Source organism: Thamnophis elegans, chromosome 1 (assembly GCF_009769535.1).
Source record: "Thamnophis elegans isolate rThaEle1 chromosome 1, rThaEle1.pri, whole genome shotgun sequence".
NCBI classification, from domain to species: domain Eukaryota; kingdom Metazoa; phylum Chordata; class Lepidosauria; order Squamata; family Colubridae; genus Thamnophis; species Thamnophis elegans.
Window position 1 is genome coordinate 99,248,716 of NC_045541.1, and position 15,459 is coordinate 99,264,174.

Consider the following 15,459-nt stretch of genomic DNA (forward strand, 5'->3'; position numbering starts at 1 on the left):
TGTTTCTGGCTTCTAGAGGCCGGGGGAAGCAGTTTTCACCCTCCCAGTGGCTCAAGGAAATCCTCCGGAGCCTGGGGAGAATGAAAAACACTCCCCCACCGCCATGGTGCAGGACTGACTAGCCATACCCACCATGGCCACACCCACCCAGCAATGGGGTAGCTAACCCGCTGCTGCAATTTTTGAACCACACCTCTGAAACTGATCCCATGCTGAGTGGGGAAACAAAACAAACATTTATACAAAAAGTTACAACTGATAAATACTGGATAGTGTTCTTAGGAGGGATAAGAACTCACAGGTGAATAGACCAAAAGGTGTCAGGGGTACAGTAGCAGCCTATCTTAATTATCTTTTTACTGGGGAACTTGTAGAAGCAGAGAACTGACAGGATCTCCAGATTTGTATGAAGGACTTCAAGCAAAAGGAAAGATGAACAAAATTGCCTCCCTTCCTTGTGCATCATAATCTCATTTATGAATAAAGTGGGTAGACATAGAAGAATCTGTTGGATTTTGAAATAGTTAATTTTTGGGGAAAGAAATGAGGAAGGATCTATTTTGTAGTGACATAACTAAGATATTGCTGGTCCTGTTTGCCTTCTACACTTAGAATATTTATGACTGCATAATATTCACAGATAACTCTGGAGTTCACAGATGACTTTGGAGAAGTAATATATGTCTGGTTTTCTCAGTCTAACTCCAGGTTTGGATCTATGCCAGAATTTGCATATTCCATCCTAAGACATACTGGTATCTCTTGCAGTATCTAAATTGTTACAAACCCAATGAACTGTGAGTAGCATTACACCGAGCAGGATTTGATTGAAATCGAGTTTGTTGCATTAGTCAAATAAGTCTTATTGCATAAGACAATAAGTACCTCCACTAGGCCGATACAATCCCATAGATTAGGCCTCCTCCGAATTCCATCAGCCGGCCAATGTCGGATGGCAACTACCCGGAGGAGAGCCTTCTCGGTGGCTGCTCCGACCCTCTGGAACGAACTCCCCGTGGAGATTTGTACCCTCACCACCCTCCAGGCCTTCCGCGTAGCCCTTAAGTCCTGGCTGTCCCGACAGGCCTGGGACTAAAGATTTTAACCCCACTCGAATTGTATGACTGTTGTGTTTTTAATGATGTATTGTTTTTCATGTTTGTGACTTGTTTGTCCTCCCTCCCCTTGAGTTGTGAGCCGCCCTGAGTCCCCCCAGGGAAAAGGGCGGCATATAAATAAAGCATCTCAATCTCAATCTCAATCTCTCAAGTCACCATGCTTTCAGAAGAATAATTAATTTAGGCACTGGCAGCAGACAATATCAACCTGAAGAAGAGAGCTATTAGTCAAACTTTTGCAAAGCTAGGTAGCTCTTCCCCTTTATATTGTAAGATTTGAAGATAAGGAAGAACTATTTTAATTCTCCAAGTCCTGCTTTTTTTCCCTTATGCAATTGCAAATTGCATGAGAGTGGGGGGGGAGGGGGGAAATCCCATCTTCCTTATAGATAGAGATCCATCCAACATATATACTGGTTTCAGAAGCAATATGAGCTAGAGAAGAAAATATTTACTTTTGTTGTCTGCTTGAGTCTGATATTTAGTGTATACATTGCTATTAGGATTTTAAAAATTAATCATGAAGTATCCAAAAGTATTGATCATGATGAAACAAAAATGATAAAATGTGTGCCATGACATTATACTACAACACTGGCTTTTTTCACTTGAATCTCCACATGACACACAATGCATCACAATGTCTTTACCATTATGCTTTGTCATTTGCCCCCAACCCTATGACAATTGTCTCCATTTATTTATCACGATTTAAAAACAAGTTGGGGGTGGGGAGTATTAAAGATTAAAATCAGATCAAAACAACAATCAACCAAGGACAACAACAACACAAAAGGATCAGCTTAACCTTAGCTTGCCTATATCCCATTCATGTTACATCCAGACACTAAATTGTGGGCAGAAAGCAAGTGGTGCAAAATGCAAACATTTCCAAGGCAGAAAAAAAAAATGGCAGAAAAAAGTCATCTATACAGATAATTTTCCAACCTCATTCAATACAACGGATTCTATACTTGGGATTCTGGGGAATATACAAAGACTCCAGGAGGGCATAATAATGGCATAAACAATTTCCTTAAATCTTTCAGTATAGGCATCAATATAAGTAATGCATTATTGTATATGATAATAGTCATCCACCAACTTCATTCTTAGCCTGCCTTTTTTTTTTTCATTTTGCTTTCTTTTTTCTAGCTATGATTTTGGTCCATAGCTCATTGTCCAATTTTATGCTTCTTGGAGCAGAAACATATTTAGCTTAAATTCCATTGAACACTGAGAACTGGCTCATAAGTTAACAGCAATAGTTGTAATAATCATATTTATTTATCCTCCCCTCTTTTTCATTGGGCATATCAGTCTTCCATGAAACTATTCTCATTCTCACTCTCTCCTGCCACCACTTCTCTGACCATTTTGGCAACTGTCCTCTGCATACCTCTAATACCACTTCCTTCCTTATGTTCCAATCTGAGCAAAGAGAGCCAAAATAAGTCTCTTGATGACTCAGAGATTCTATGTGTCAGCTTCGGAACTCCCTTCTCCTGAAAGACTGCCAAAGCCAGAAAATATTTTCTTCTGGAGCCAATACAACTATTCTTTAAAAAAAAATCAGACGACCCTTGGTGACAAAAAATAGTAGATAATTATTTTCTTTTTAGGATATAGGTATATGTTTTGTGTTGTAACACTAGTGACAAGACGGGAGAATCTGATTTAATAATGATAGGTTACCCATCATTATTTTGTTGCAGGAATTGGGTATGGCCAGTCTAGTGAAAAAAAGAACTAGATACAGGAACGTACAGTCAGGGGAAGCAGGGGAGGCAGAGCCTCACCACTGTCATCATGAAAAGAAAAAAAATGTAAAAGGAAAAAGGCTGAGGTAGTTGCTGCCAGAATCACCATGGATGACTCTGCTTAATGCTTAACTGTTTAAAAAAGCCTCTAAAAAGTGTCCTCTACAGGAGTGGCAGGAGAACGAGGTGCCTCATCTAGTCTGACTTTATGATCACTCGAGCAGAGCTAAACAAGTGTTAAAAGCTGAAAACTTCCTGATGTAGATGAGGCATGTCGTTCTCCTGCCTCCTATAGAGGGCATTTTTTTAGAGGCTTTTTAGAGGCTCTGGCAGCAACTAGTACAGCATGACCTCAGTTCATGCCTTTTTCCTTTTACATTTTTCTTCTTTTTATGATGGCAGGCAAGAGCAGAGTTGAAATTCTCTCTGAAACAGCTGGAAAAGGTACATGTGTGGGTCAGAGGGAGGGGTAGAAATTCAAAAAGTTTGATTGCATGCAGAGCCACATTGCCTTTTCAAACACACACACACACACACACACACACACACAAACACACACACCTGGATAAAAGTATATAAGCCCAGCTTCACTGATTACAAGTTTGAAAAGGCGACGTGGCTCTACCTGCAATCAAAGGCTGGGATCGGAAGGCAGCAGGGGAATGGGAGGGGGTATGGCAGAGGAGCTGCTTTCAAGCCATTGGAAATAAATCCAATCCAACTTCTGTATTTGTGTTTGTTTGAGAGTGAGTGAGTGAGAGAGGGATCCAACTTCTCTGTGTGCGTGTGTCTGTTTGAGAGAGATGGGAGGGAGGGGGAGGGAGAAGAAAAAGAATGAAGGAAAACTTTTTTGCAAAGGAGAAAAACAAATGCTGTTGCTTTAAATCAGAACTGAGCATGCCTGGCTGTGGAATTCTGGGAGTTGAAGTCCACAAGTCTAAAAATTTTTGAAACCCCTGTGTCAGTGCCTCACCAGCCATAAACCTCACTGCACGTCACTCACTAGGTATGATATGAGAGCAGCGTTCCAATATTTCAAGGGCTGCCACAAAGAAGAGGGAGTCAACCTATTTTTCAAAATTGCCAGAAGGAAAGACCAGAAGCAATGGATGGAAAGTAATCAAGGAGAGAAGCAATTAGAACTAAGGAGTAATTTTCTGACAGTAAGAATAATCAATCAGTGGAACAGCTTGCCTTCAGAAGTTGTGAGTGCTGCAACATTTGAGGCTTTTAAGAAGAAATTGGAGAGCCATTTGTCTAAAATGGCATAGGGTCTCCTGCTTGAGCAGGGAGTGGGCTAGAAGACCTCCAAGGTCCTTTCCAATTCTGTTATTTGCATTCCCATCATTCGTTGTCTGTAAAAATCCTTAACCATCTTATCATGTCTTTCTGAACTTTTTCTGCTGCTCTATGCACTCATATTTCAGTGTTACATGGACCTTCAGTTTAAGCTAAGAAAAAGTAGACATGACAGATTATTCAGAAGGCACCTTCAATTTACAGATGCTTGAGGTAATGAAGAATATAATTATTGAGAAGAGATTTAAACTACAGTCCTGTGCGCATTTATATGAGAGTAAGATTCATTAAATGGAAACTATTTTTAAATAAACATGTACAAGATTGTTAAAGCTTTAAATTACTTGATTGATTTGGGAAGAACATATTAAAGCAGGACCATCCCCATTTTAAATATTGTAAACATAAACATTTTGCAAAATATTATACTATCCAGATATGAAACAAATGTGTAACATGGACCTTTATCAGAGGAACAATGTTCTGGACATTTTCTTGAGAAATCCAATTCCAAAAACACGATGTTAAGTATAAATTACAATCATTTGTAGTAACATTTAAAAATAAATTGGCTTTTGGTAATTAACTCATTAATGGGTGACTGGCTTTAGAAAATTGGTTATGTATTATTATGCTCCTGGGATCTTCATATATTCCCCAGAATCTTATGTATTGATAGAGTATATAACAGTGGTGGGTTCTGGATCCCATTCCAACCGGTACATCTTATCACCTCCGTGAGCCTCTGCAATGCTCCAGCTGGTCAGTGGAGCGTTGCACAGGTGCCATATGCGCCATGTGCATGAGCGTAAGTGCCGAAGACATTAAAGACCAGTAAGGAACGAGGTCGGGTTGGTGGGCCCTCCAGAGCACCATACCTGAATGGTATCCGGTGCTCCGGGCAGGCTCCAGTACGCTCGTACCGGGGCGTACCGCCTGCAACCCACTACTGGTATATAAATATTAAGCCTCAATAGTTTTAAAGACAAGTCAAAATTAGACAAAATATTTGAAAGCTCATTGGAAAAGGTCTCATTCAGCCTAATGCTCAAATAAGTATACAGCTTAATCATCTTCTTTTAACAACCTCATAATTCCTTGCAGGGTGGAGTCAGGGCAACTGAATGGAGCTGAATGATTACTGGCTGGATGCCCTTCCTGTCACCAATGCAGAGTTTTGTTCAGCAGATATAGTCTAATTGTGCATAAGTATACAGCCCAATACTCAGAAAATATTATGCAGATAATCCTCAATTTACAATTTGTTTAGTGACTATTCAAATTACGATGCCACTGAAAAAGTGACTTATGACTGTTTTTCACAAAACCATTGTAGCATCTCCATGGTCACATGATCAAAATTCAGATGTTTGGCGACTGGCTGATATTTATAGTTGCAGTATCCCAGAGTCATGTGATCACTTTTTGCGACAAGTACAGTCAATTGGGAAGCCAGATTCACTTAACAGTCATGTTACTAATTTAATAACTGCAGTGATTCAGAAATTTTTGGGGTCAATTGTGGTCGTAAGTCGAGGGTTACCTGTAGATGTTAATGAGAATCGTTGAGGTTTATTTTTATCATATTATCTGTTACATGTACAATCATTTTACTTTTAGAATTTACTGGTTACCTATGGTGAATATTCAGATATAGATTTCTAATGTTTAGAAGAGGAAGAACTGGAGAAAATCATAAAATATAAACATCAGCAAATGGAAATGGAATGACTGTTGTAAAAGAAAGCAAAGGTAATACCAACAGTAATAGGAGCCTTGGACATCGTACCAAAGCAACTGAAGGCCCATCTGAATGCCACTGGCATTGACAAAAACACCATTAGTCAATTGCAAATGCAACTTTACTTGGAACAGCTTACATCCTGCAATTATTCTTTTACACCATGAAACAGCATCTCATTTCCAATGACTTTAGTAAGGATTTGATATATTTGGGTAAAAACATCAAATCGACTCAAACCTCTGGTTGACTCTGGGGACCAAGCATAATAATAACAATTATTTATTACATTTATATGCCACTCAACTCCCAGCAATAATAGTTTGGGATAAGAGGAAAATATGTATTGTGTCTTTCATTCAATCTCATTTCCTCTATCTGTGCACATCCTTCAGCTATTTGCAACCTTTTGCTATTGTTAAGCAGGTCTGAACCCATTGGCATTTAATTCTGGGAGGATGGGAAAAAGTAATCCAGGCATTTCCTATTGGCTCAGAATGTCGAAACACCTGTTTAAATCATGAGTGACTACTTGGCTGTGTTCTGCTCTGAACCCTGCCCTTTAATGGAATTAAACCTAGATTTACAGTGAAAAGTATCAAACTACATGGGAAAAATGCAGCCTCTTAAAATATAGTCATATGAATAGGCCTAATGAGACTTACTGTATATAGTTCCAGACTTGGAACTCTTGGAGAAAGAGCAAAGAGGAAGCTTTGGGGTGGGGGTGGGGGATCTATAATTGCAGTGTCTGGGAAAGCCCTCCTAAAGACCTGTGAGAAATCTCCTACAAACCAGTTCTTCAAAAATCCTTGAAAAAAGGCAGAGGCAGTTGCATAGACAAACACAGTTAGGGCATTCCGGTGTCTATTCCCACGATCCTGCAGAAAACCATGGAAGCCATATCAAGAGCTCAACTGTAAACAATCAGTCTGTGTGGTTACCCTGATTACTACAACTGCAGCCTTCTTTTAAATGAGAATCATGGGAATCAGTTGTGTCTCATCCCCACATAATGCTGGTGACACAAGATGGTCACCATGCAGTCAGCAGGTGTGCAAAAGAAGAGGTTTACAAATGCAACTGCCAAAGGCTAAATAACTGCTACATGAGAGATGATATACAGATCACAATTAATTTCGTTTTTCCTGTCAGCTGAAGTCAATTAAGGTTTCAAACTGAAAAGATGTTGGAAGATCACATGTTGACATAAGAAATCATTTACTTTCATGTATTTAAATTTGTTTCCTGTGATTCTATCAAATGGCATTTAATGAAAAGACAGGAAATGCAAAATAACAAATCCAAAACAATACATAAACCAGGGCAGGCAGATAAAACACATCAAGAAAATATCAGCCAATTTAGAATGTCTTCATTTGCTTCCTCCCCTAAAAAAAACAATGAATGGAAAGCAACATGTTTGGAAATGTATTGGCACAGCTATGGTATATAGTTCTTTGAAAGGAATTCTGAAGATTTGAAGGAAATGCTCTCAAGCCCTGGATCCAACAAATTTGACTGAAAAGTATTTGTTATTACTTTTGTGTATGCAATATTGTGTATGCCTTCAAGTTGTTCTTGACTCCTGTTGACTACATGGACAGGTTCTTGCAACTTCCTTGGGAAGATGTTTGGAATTGGAGATCAGATTGACTGGCCCCAGATCACTCAATTGGCTTCATGTCTACCGCAAGACTAGATTCTAGACCAAAGCTTTAAGTACCATAACCAAAATACATATAACTGACTCATATAACTTTTTTTTCAAAAAGTACCTGGACTTCGTTTTTTCCTTGAAGATGTTTTGGTTCTCATCCAAGAAGCTTCTTAAGTTCAGAAGTTCTTGGATGAGAAATGAAACATCTTCAAAGAAAAACAAAGCCCAGTTGCCTTTCGAAAAAGCACCTTTGGGACAACCATGACTTGGATAATTGAGAATTTCCATAGATATATAACTTGGACATGACCACTTCAACTGCTAGAGAAAAACAGGAAAATGGAGTGCTCTGTTCACCATCTTGAAGGAATAGATGAGATATAATCTAACAACTAAATGACCAACTTGCATATCTTCTCTATAGTAGAAACCCATAGACCAGTGTCACTTATTGCTGGTAAGATGTTTTTTGGAACTAATTGCTAATTTAAGCAGAAAATAATTGAAATTCACCCTTTTTTTAAAAACTGAACTACTCAATCAAATACATCATTATGATTATTTAGTCACATGCCAGTAGTAAACATTTCTTTTTGGGGGTTTTACAATATAGTATACAGTATAGTATACAGTATAGAGGTTGCTATCTCTACAAAGTCATTGTAAGGACAATTCTTTCTGCTACAATGGTATATCATTCATTTTGGATTTTCCGTTCCAAAATGCATTTGACAGGGGTCACTTCCTTGTTTCACATGACTTTATAATTGGAAATTCAGAGCTAGCCAATAAAACTGCCCAAAGCTCTACTGAAATCAACAAAACAATTTCAATTTGGAGTATCCAAAGACTGTTCCAAAAATGAATGCTCATTCGTCGTTTTTCCTGTATTTTATGGAGGGCCAGGGTAATGGAAAAATGTAGCTCTAGAGAACTCCTAAGTGAAGTTTGTACGTTTTTGCATGTTCTTTGAATTAGTGCAATAAAGGTACTGCCTTAATATGTAATTTAGTTTTTATTCATTTAATTTATTCATTCATTCGTTTTTACAGACAAAGCAAGATTTCATAACAGCAGAGTTAGAACTTGGGGGAAGGAGTTGAGTTCTATCTTCTCTGTATATTACTGTAGATACAGCTGTCCAGTTAGAAAATGAAATATTTTTATTTAGCCTACATTACTATTTTTTCCCAAAATATCCCTTTGTCTTTGTTATTATAATTGTTGCTTTTTTCCCACTTCTGTTTTCCAATCTGCAGCTGTACTGAGTTATCATGCTATCACCATTTCTGTTCTATTCTGTCTAAAAAAAAATATTCTGAAACCCAGGAATGTTGATGTTCATGTCTCAGCCTCATCAAGGTGAGAAACAAGAATACCAAATTGCTCCCTTCTGCTGATCAAGACATGCTGCCACCAAGTTTTCACACTCAACAGCTACAAAAATCTCATTATTCATAGCACTCCAGACAAATGGAAAAGAAATGCATATTGATGCATTGGGAATTTATTCAGTGCATACATTTGTAATTGAAGTTTTTTTTCTCCTTCCTAATTCTGCAGCAGTTTTGAAACCTCATCTTTGTTAGCTGGATATATCCAGGTCAAGAAATTATCTTTGTCACAAAGGAAACCAATAGAGATGAAATAGATCATAATTTTTTAGGGCAGGGATGGTAAACCTTTCAGATACCGAGTGCCCAAACTGCACATGCATGCATACCCAAACTGAAAGGTGTGCGCCCACGCTAATGTGCACATGCACGTATGCACATGCTGAATATGTGTGCATGCATGTGCGGATATGCGTGCATGCACAGCAGAGACTCAAAGTCCAGCTGGCCAGGGGACGCGGGACATCCCAACACCGGCAGCACAAGAAGAAGTAAGATCTTTTTCTTTCGTGAGCTTAGGTTTCATCGTTTGCAGGGGAACAGAAGCTCACAAAAGAAACGCCACAGAGATCTGATATGGGTGATGGCACACATGCCAGCAGAGAGGGGTCTGCGTGCCACCTCTGGCACGCATGCCATAGGTTTGCCATCACAGATCTAGGGGATGTGTTAAAGCATCTGGATCATTTAAGTAATTGGAAAGCTGTTTCAATAATTTGGAAGCAAATGTCTGTTAATTTTAAAAAATGAGTACTGCACATTTCTTAGACTTCTCAAAGAATGTGAAATCAGATTTGGCTACAAACTCCTCATTTTTGAAATATGGTTTCACAAGCAGAACTTTCATAGATGATTTGAGCTTATTCCTGTAATTGGAAATTCTATGGTTCTACAATGCTCACAACCTGTCCAAGATACATACAGTACAGAACTTGCTAACTAGCTTATATCCCTTGTACAGAAAACATTCAATTTATTGGATTAACATGGGGAAAGAAGGGCACATTAAAAGAATATCCATCAAATGTGGATAGGATTTTATACAGATATTTTACAAATTTTACTCAGGCTTAAATGGAAGAGCTTTCATACCTTCACATTTTATGTATTTTATGGACAGGTAAATAGAATAAAGGGACGTTATGCAGATACATGTATTACAATGCATTGTGTCCATTTAATTTGTGTCCATTCAAAATCTGTTAAAGCAAGTATTGATTGCATATGGAATTGATCCATATTTCAAAAGCTATGAATACTTTATGCAGACCAAGATAACTAAAGAATCTTTCTCATTACATGACATATTCCTATTATTTGATGGTTGTATGTATTTCTTGTCTAAATGTTAAGTGTTTGCCCTTTTATGCTTCTTTATGTAACATTCAAATTCTGTGCTCTGTTTGTGTTTTGCATATGTTAGCAAAGGCTGTAGACATTGATTAAACAATTTCCTCTTTAAGCAGTTTGGTTTATTGCTTTTGAATATAGCATGAGATTGTCCAAATGCTTTCTAACCTAGTTTAGCACAGTTCAAAATTTCTTCTATTTTGTCACCCTCCATGTTAATCATTTGATCAAGGAGGATGTAGCTATTGACCTTCTTCACTTCATGACTCTCAATTGGGGAAGGGGGGTTGGAAGTAGTTGCTGAATTTGGCATGTCTTCTAAATATCTTTAGGAGTAAAGATTTTCTTACTAATTTAGATACTATTACATTGTGGTATTTGAATATATTGAAACTGCTACTTGCATTTTGGGGATTGTTTTTTCTCTTTTGATTTTTTTAAAATCAAGTATGTTAAGAAGGTGAACCCGCAGCAAAAAATATAAACTGAAGCAAGAGTTAAATAATGCCATTCTCCAAAGTCCTATTAGAATATATTCCTTTGCAGACAAGGTCTTTATAAATATTAATGCCACCACTGTGAGTTTCTTTTGAAAAAGTCTAGTCCAAATTTATTTAATACTGACTTTGGTTTTCATTGTTAGTTTTTAGACTTAGTACCCAACATATATATAACATAAAATATGCATCTTTTAACATGCTGGTATTGCCTTTTACCACAAAATGGTACATTTTAGAAAAGTGTTTTTTTTAAGTTGACAACTTTTAAAATGTATGGACAATTCCCAGGATTCCCAGCCAGCATCCATACATCTATTCATCAAATTTGCAGATGACACCAAGCTAGCAGGAATAGCCAACACTCTGGAAGATAGGCTTAAGATACAGATACACTGGGTGCTAACAAAATGAAATTCAATGGTGAAAAAAGTAAGGTTCTACATTTAGGCAATAAAACAAAATGCACAGGTACAGTATATGTGGTACTTTGCTCAATAGTGGTGACTGTGAGTGGGAGTCCTAGTGGACATCTATTTAAATATGAGCCAGCAGTGTGCAGCAATTGCCAAAAAAGCCAATATAGTTCTAGCTGCATAAACAGAGGGATAGAATCATGATCACGTGAAGTGTTAATACCACTTTATAATGCCTTGGTAAGGCCACTCTTGGAACTGGGTACGTCTAGTTTAATGAAAAGAAGGATGAGGGGAGACATGACAGCAGTGTTCCAATATCTCAGGGGTTGCCACAAAAAGAGGGAGTCAAGGTATTCTCCAAAGGACCTGAGGGTAGGACAAAAAGCAATGAGTGGAAACTAATCAAGGAAAGAAGCAACCTAGAACTAAGGAGAAATTTCCTGACAGTTAGAACAATTAATCAGTGGAACAACTTGCCTCCAAAAGTTGTGAATGCTCCAACACTGGACATTTTTAAGAAGATGTTGGACATCCATTTGTCTGAAGTAGTAGTGCTTCCTGCCTGAGCAAGGGGTTGGACTAGAAGACCTCCAAGGTCCCTTCCAACTCTGTTATTCTGTTCTGATCTGTAAGTTGTCAAGTTTCAAAAAGACAATGTTAGCTATTCAAATCACCTTTTTGTAGACAAAATTTTATTTTATCATAGTATTTGACTGAATCATATCTAACCATTCATGTGTCTAATTATATTGTAATTTCATTATATACACTGTATATTAAGAAGTAAAACATTTGAAACAATGAAGGGAATCGGTTTTTAACACCAGTCATCTTATTTCTGGACAGAATTTGTAACATGCACCCAAAAGAATAGATAGATAAACTAACACCTGGATTTTTCAAGGATTTTCAACCCAATCTGTGGGAGAGTTTAAACCAAGATTATGCAGAAAATTATGTATAAAAGTCAAGAGGATGGGAGGAAAAGTTTTCAGGAAATTATTGGCTGACATGGTGATCAACAGTCATGTAAGAAATAAATATTTAGGTCAAGGCAAGTTCCAGTTGCAACATTTGTAACTCAGATGGGCAGCTTGAGAACTATCCATAGGAATGTGTGGCATGTACGTATAAAGTATTTCTATGAAGAGAAAAGAGCACACCAATGGTGTTAAGCTTTAATCTACATGGGAATATATCCTGCCCTCAGGCCACTACTTTAGACTCAGAGTGGATATTTGAAAGAAGCAGATAATGTAGCACTCTTTTCATCTGTTAGTCAGACAAGATGAGAGGCTCTCTAATTAAGGAAGGTATTTTACATATTAGTTATATACATATGCATGCAATAATAGTGTACTTATTGGTAATTGGCAGATTTTGCCAAATAAAAACACACATCCAATGTGGGTAAAACAACAAGAAAAGTACAGAACACTCTGCTTGGAGCTACAAATGATACTCTCCCAAATTATTGTAATGGATCACCAATATTTCTGTTCAGTTTAATTTCTTTTAAGCTATAGAGGAGCTAAAATTGTATGATGATGATGATTATCAAGGTAAATGAGAAGTATTATCCAAGATAATTCATCAATATTGTTTAATTTAAATAGTTGTCATGTATCCTTGAAAGAAATCTAGAAATTGCTATGGGTATAGTTTTGTAGGCTTTCCGGCAGTAGCATATGACACCAATTCTAGCCAAGCTGCAGTAGCTCCCAATGGTTTATGGAATGAAGGCCATAAGAATATGCACCCTCTGACATCCTTTCCCACAATGGCCTCATCAGTACTCACAACAATATAGTACCTTACCTTATCTTTTTCACTATGGATTATGTAATGTATTCTAGCTGTGGTTGCTCTTTTGAACAACCACTGTTTGTTCAAAATCCAACAACCAAATCACTTTCTAGTATGTCTTTTGGAAAGAGGAAGGTATTTTTTTAAAGGAAGATATCTCCCCACTGTGTAACTTTTACAGGGCTAGGGCAAATTATACCACTGATTCTCCTTGAGGTCCAAAAGATGGATCAGTCTTAAATCTTTGTATTTCACCTTCACTTGATAAGGAGTCAATCTTCAGAGTTTAAAAAGCCCTAGGCTTATCAAGTATGAACTTACTTGGATACTCATTATAACAGAAAATTGTAACGTGTGTATTGCACCTGTGCAATGGGGTACATCTTGTAGACATCCCAGGTGGAGCAGTGGTGTACCTACCCCCCCTTTCTTCCTGAAGATTATAATCGTTTCTTCTTGGTCACACAATAATCTAGATCAATGTAAACACTGATTTAGATGAAAGGACTGTATGTGCTGAGAGTCGTCCATGCAAGGAAATCTTTGGCTCAATGTGACTTGTCCCGTGTATAGACATTTTAGCAATATATTAGGGTGTGCCCAACTTTTCTCACATATACATACACATTCCTGAGTGTACAGCTGCCTGCAGGGGTTTGTGGGGTTTTTTTGGGGGGTGGGGAGTCTGACACTTCTAAAAGCCTTACCTATTCTTGCCAGATCAAAAATGTTCCCTTATGGTATTGAAGAAAAAAAACACCCAGTCCATTATGAAATATCTATTCACCAAAAGACAGATCACAAGCTTATTTGATGTCAAGGCAAATTCCTGTATAATAGCTTTTCCAATTTTTAACTTATGTTAGATAAAAATTCTTCTCCATCCTAAGTGGCATGACCAATACATCTCATTGATGCCAGTTTAGGCAACAGTACAATGCTAAGCATGTTGACTCAGAAATAATTAGTTTAAGTTCTGTAAGCCCTGTGAATTATGTTTTAGAAAACACATTTTAGAAGTCGTATTTCATGTTCAATCATTCTCCATCATAATCTATTTTGAAGCCGATGAATCACTGATATATACACAAAGTGTTTTATAACCTAAACCTGCATTTTGAAGAACGTTTTCTCAATAGCTCAACAACAACCACTGGATTAAAAAGTAAATGAGTAAAATTTCCACATCTGGAAACAGAATGTGATGAATGGGCTTTTTAGGTGTGTTTATGTTTTCAGGAGTTTCATATGATGCATGCTTTTCCTGTTGACGAACAATTTACCTTCCATAGAGACAAAAAAATGAAGCAAGAAAAAGAAGGGGAAAAAAGAATGGTCAGGAAAAGTCATGAACCTTAAATAATATTTATTTAAATAATAGATCAATTTTTTTTTGTAGAGTTTAACAGCACTTTTTTTTCAGAGCAGATCACAAAATAAACATTAATGAAAAATAAACATTGGCATAGTATTATTCGGTGGTCCATGATAGAAACAAATAGATACCTATGAATGGAAGTTAAGAATGAGGAGGAGTCTGGGAGCACCTTATCTAATCAACATATTTTATTAAGATACAAGCTTTCATATGCTACAGTTCATTTCATTAGCTGCAAGAGATAAAGCCCTGTGAATCACATCAGAATGCTGGAAAATTGCATGTATTTTCCAAATCCAATTGAGATATAGGTTGAACCTCTTTATTAGAATTGTGAACCAGATCTTTTGAACTGACCATCCTTATCCCTAGGAAACAGCTATGCCACTTTTTAGAAAAGATCAAAACTATCTTTGAAGCTACTAATGATATTTATCAATTCTGTTCCTGTAGGAGATGACCAAGGTGAGCCTGAGGGAGAGGTCAAATGCATCAGAGTCTTAAGTCCATTTGCACCCACAAGAGTCTAGTCCACCTTGAATTCCATTGACTCATCTACCGCCAATTTTAGTACAGATTTTTGTAGTGAGCTTTAACATTCAATAAACCTATATATCTATTTGGACTGCTTGGACTCCTGATTTCAGTAACCTATATATCTATTTGGACTGCTGGACTCCTGATTTCCTGTAATTGACAGTTGTTTTAGTAAAATCCAGTCTCCCTTTCTTCATACTTCATGGTTTAATTAAATGAAACTCTGGCCTAGAAGACCCAATCAGCACAATAAAGTAATTGTAAGATGCTACAGAATTCTTCTCAGACTTAGTCTTGATTCCTGATATCTTCACAGATGTGTTCATGTAGTTCTCCTGGCACCATATTCACATAATTTGTAACTGTTTTCTTTTTACCTTCCCAGTCCGTACTACAGCCCTGGGGTTTCCTGGGAATCTCATTTGTAAGTTGAGCCGCTTCTACTTGTTAATATCAGTCAGGCTTGGCCAGGTGCTTTCTGTCATAAGTATCCTAAAGTG

At 37.4% G+C, this 15,459-nt stretch overlaps 1 long non-coding RNA gene across 1 annotated transcript in view; it reads left to right on the top strand.

The window, feature by feature from the left end:
• Positions 1–14,999, top strand: part of LOC116514317 — a 70,816-nt gene extending 55,817 nt beyond the window's left edge. The window contains exon 3 of the long non-coding RNA XR_004256092.1: positions 14,876–14,999. This is a non-coding gene — a long non-coding RNA (uncharacterized LOC116514317). The remainder of the gene's footprint in view (positions 1–14,875) is intronic.
• The last annotated feature ends 460 nt before the right edge of the window (positions 15,000–15,459 follow it).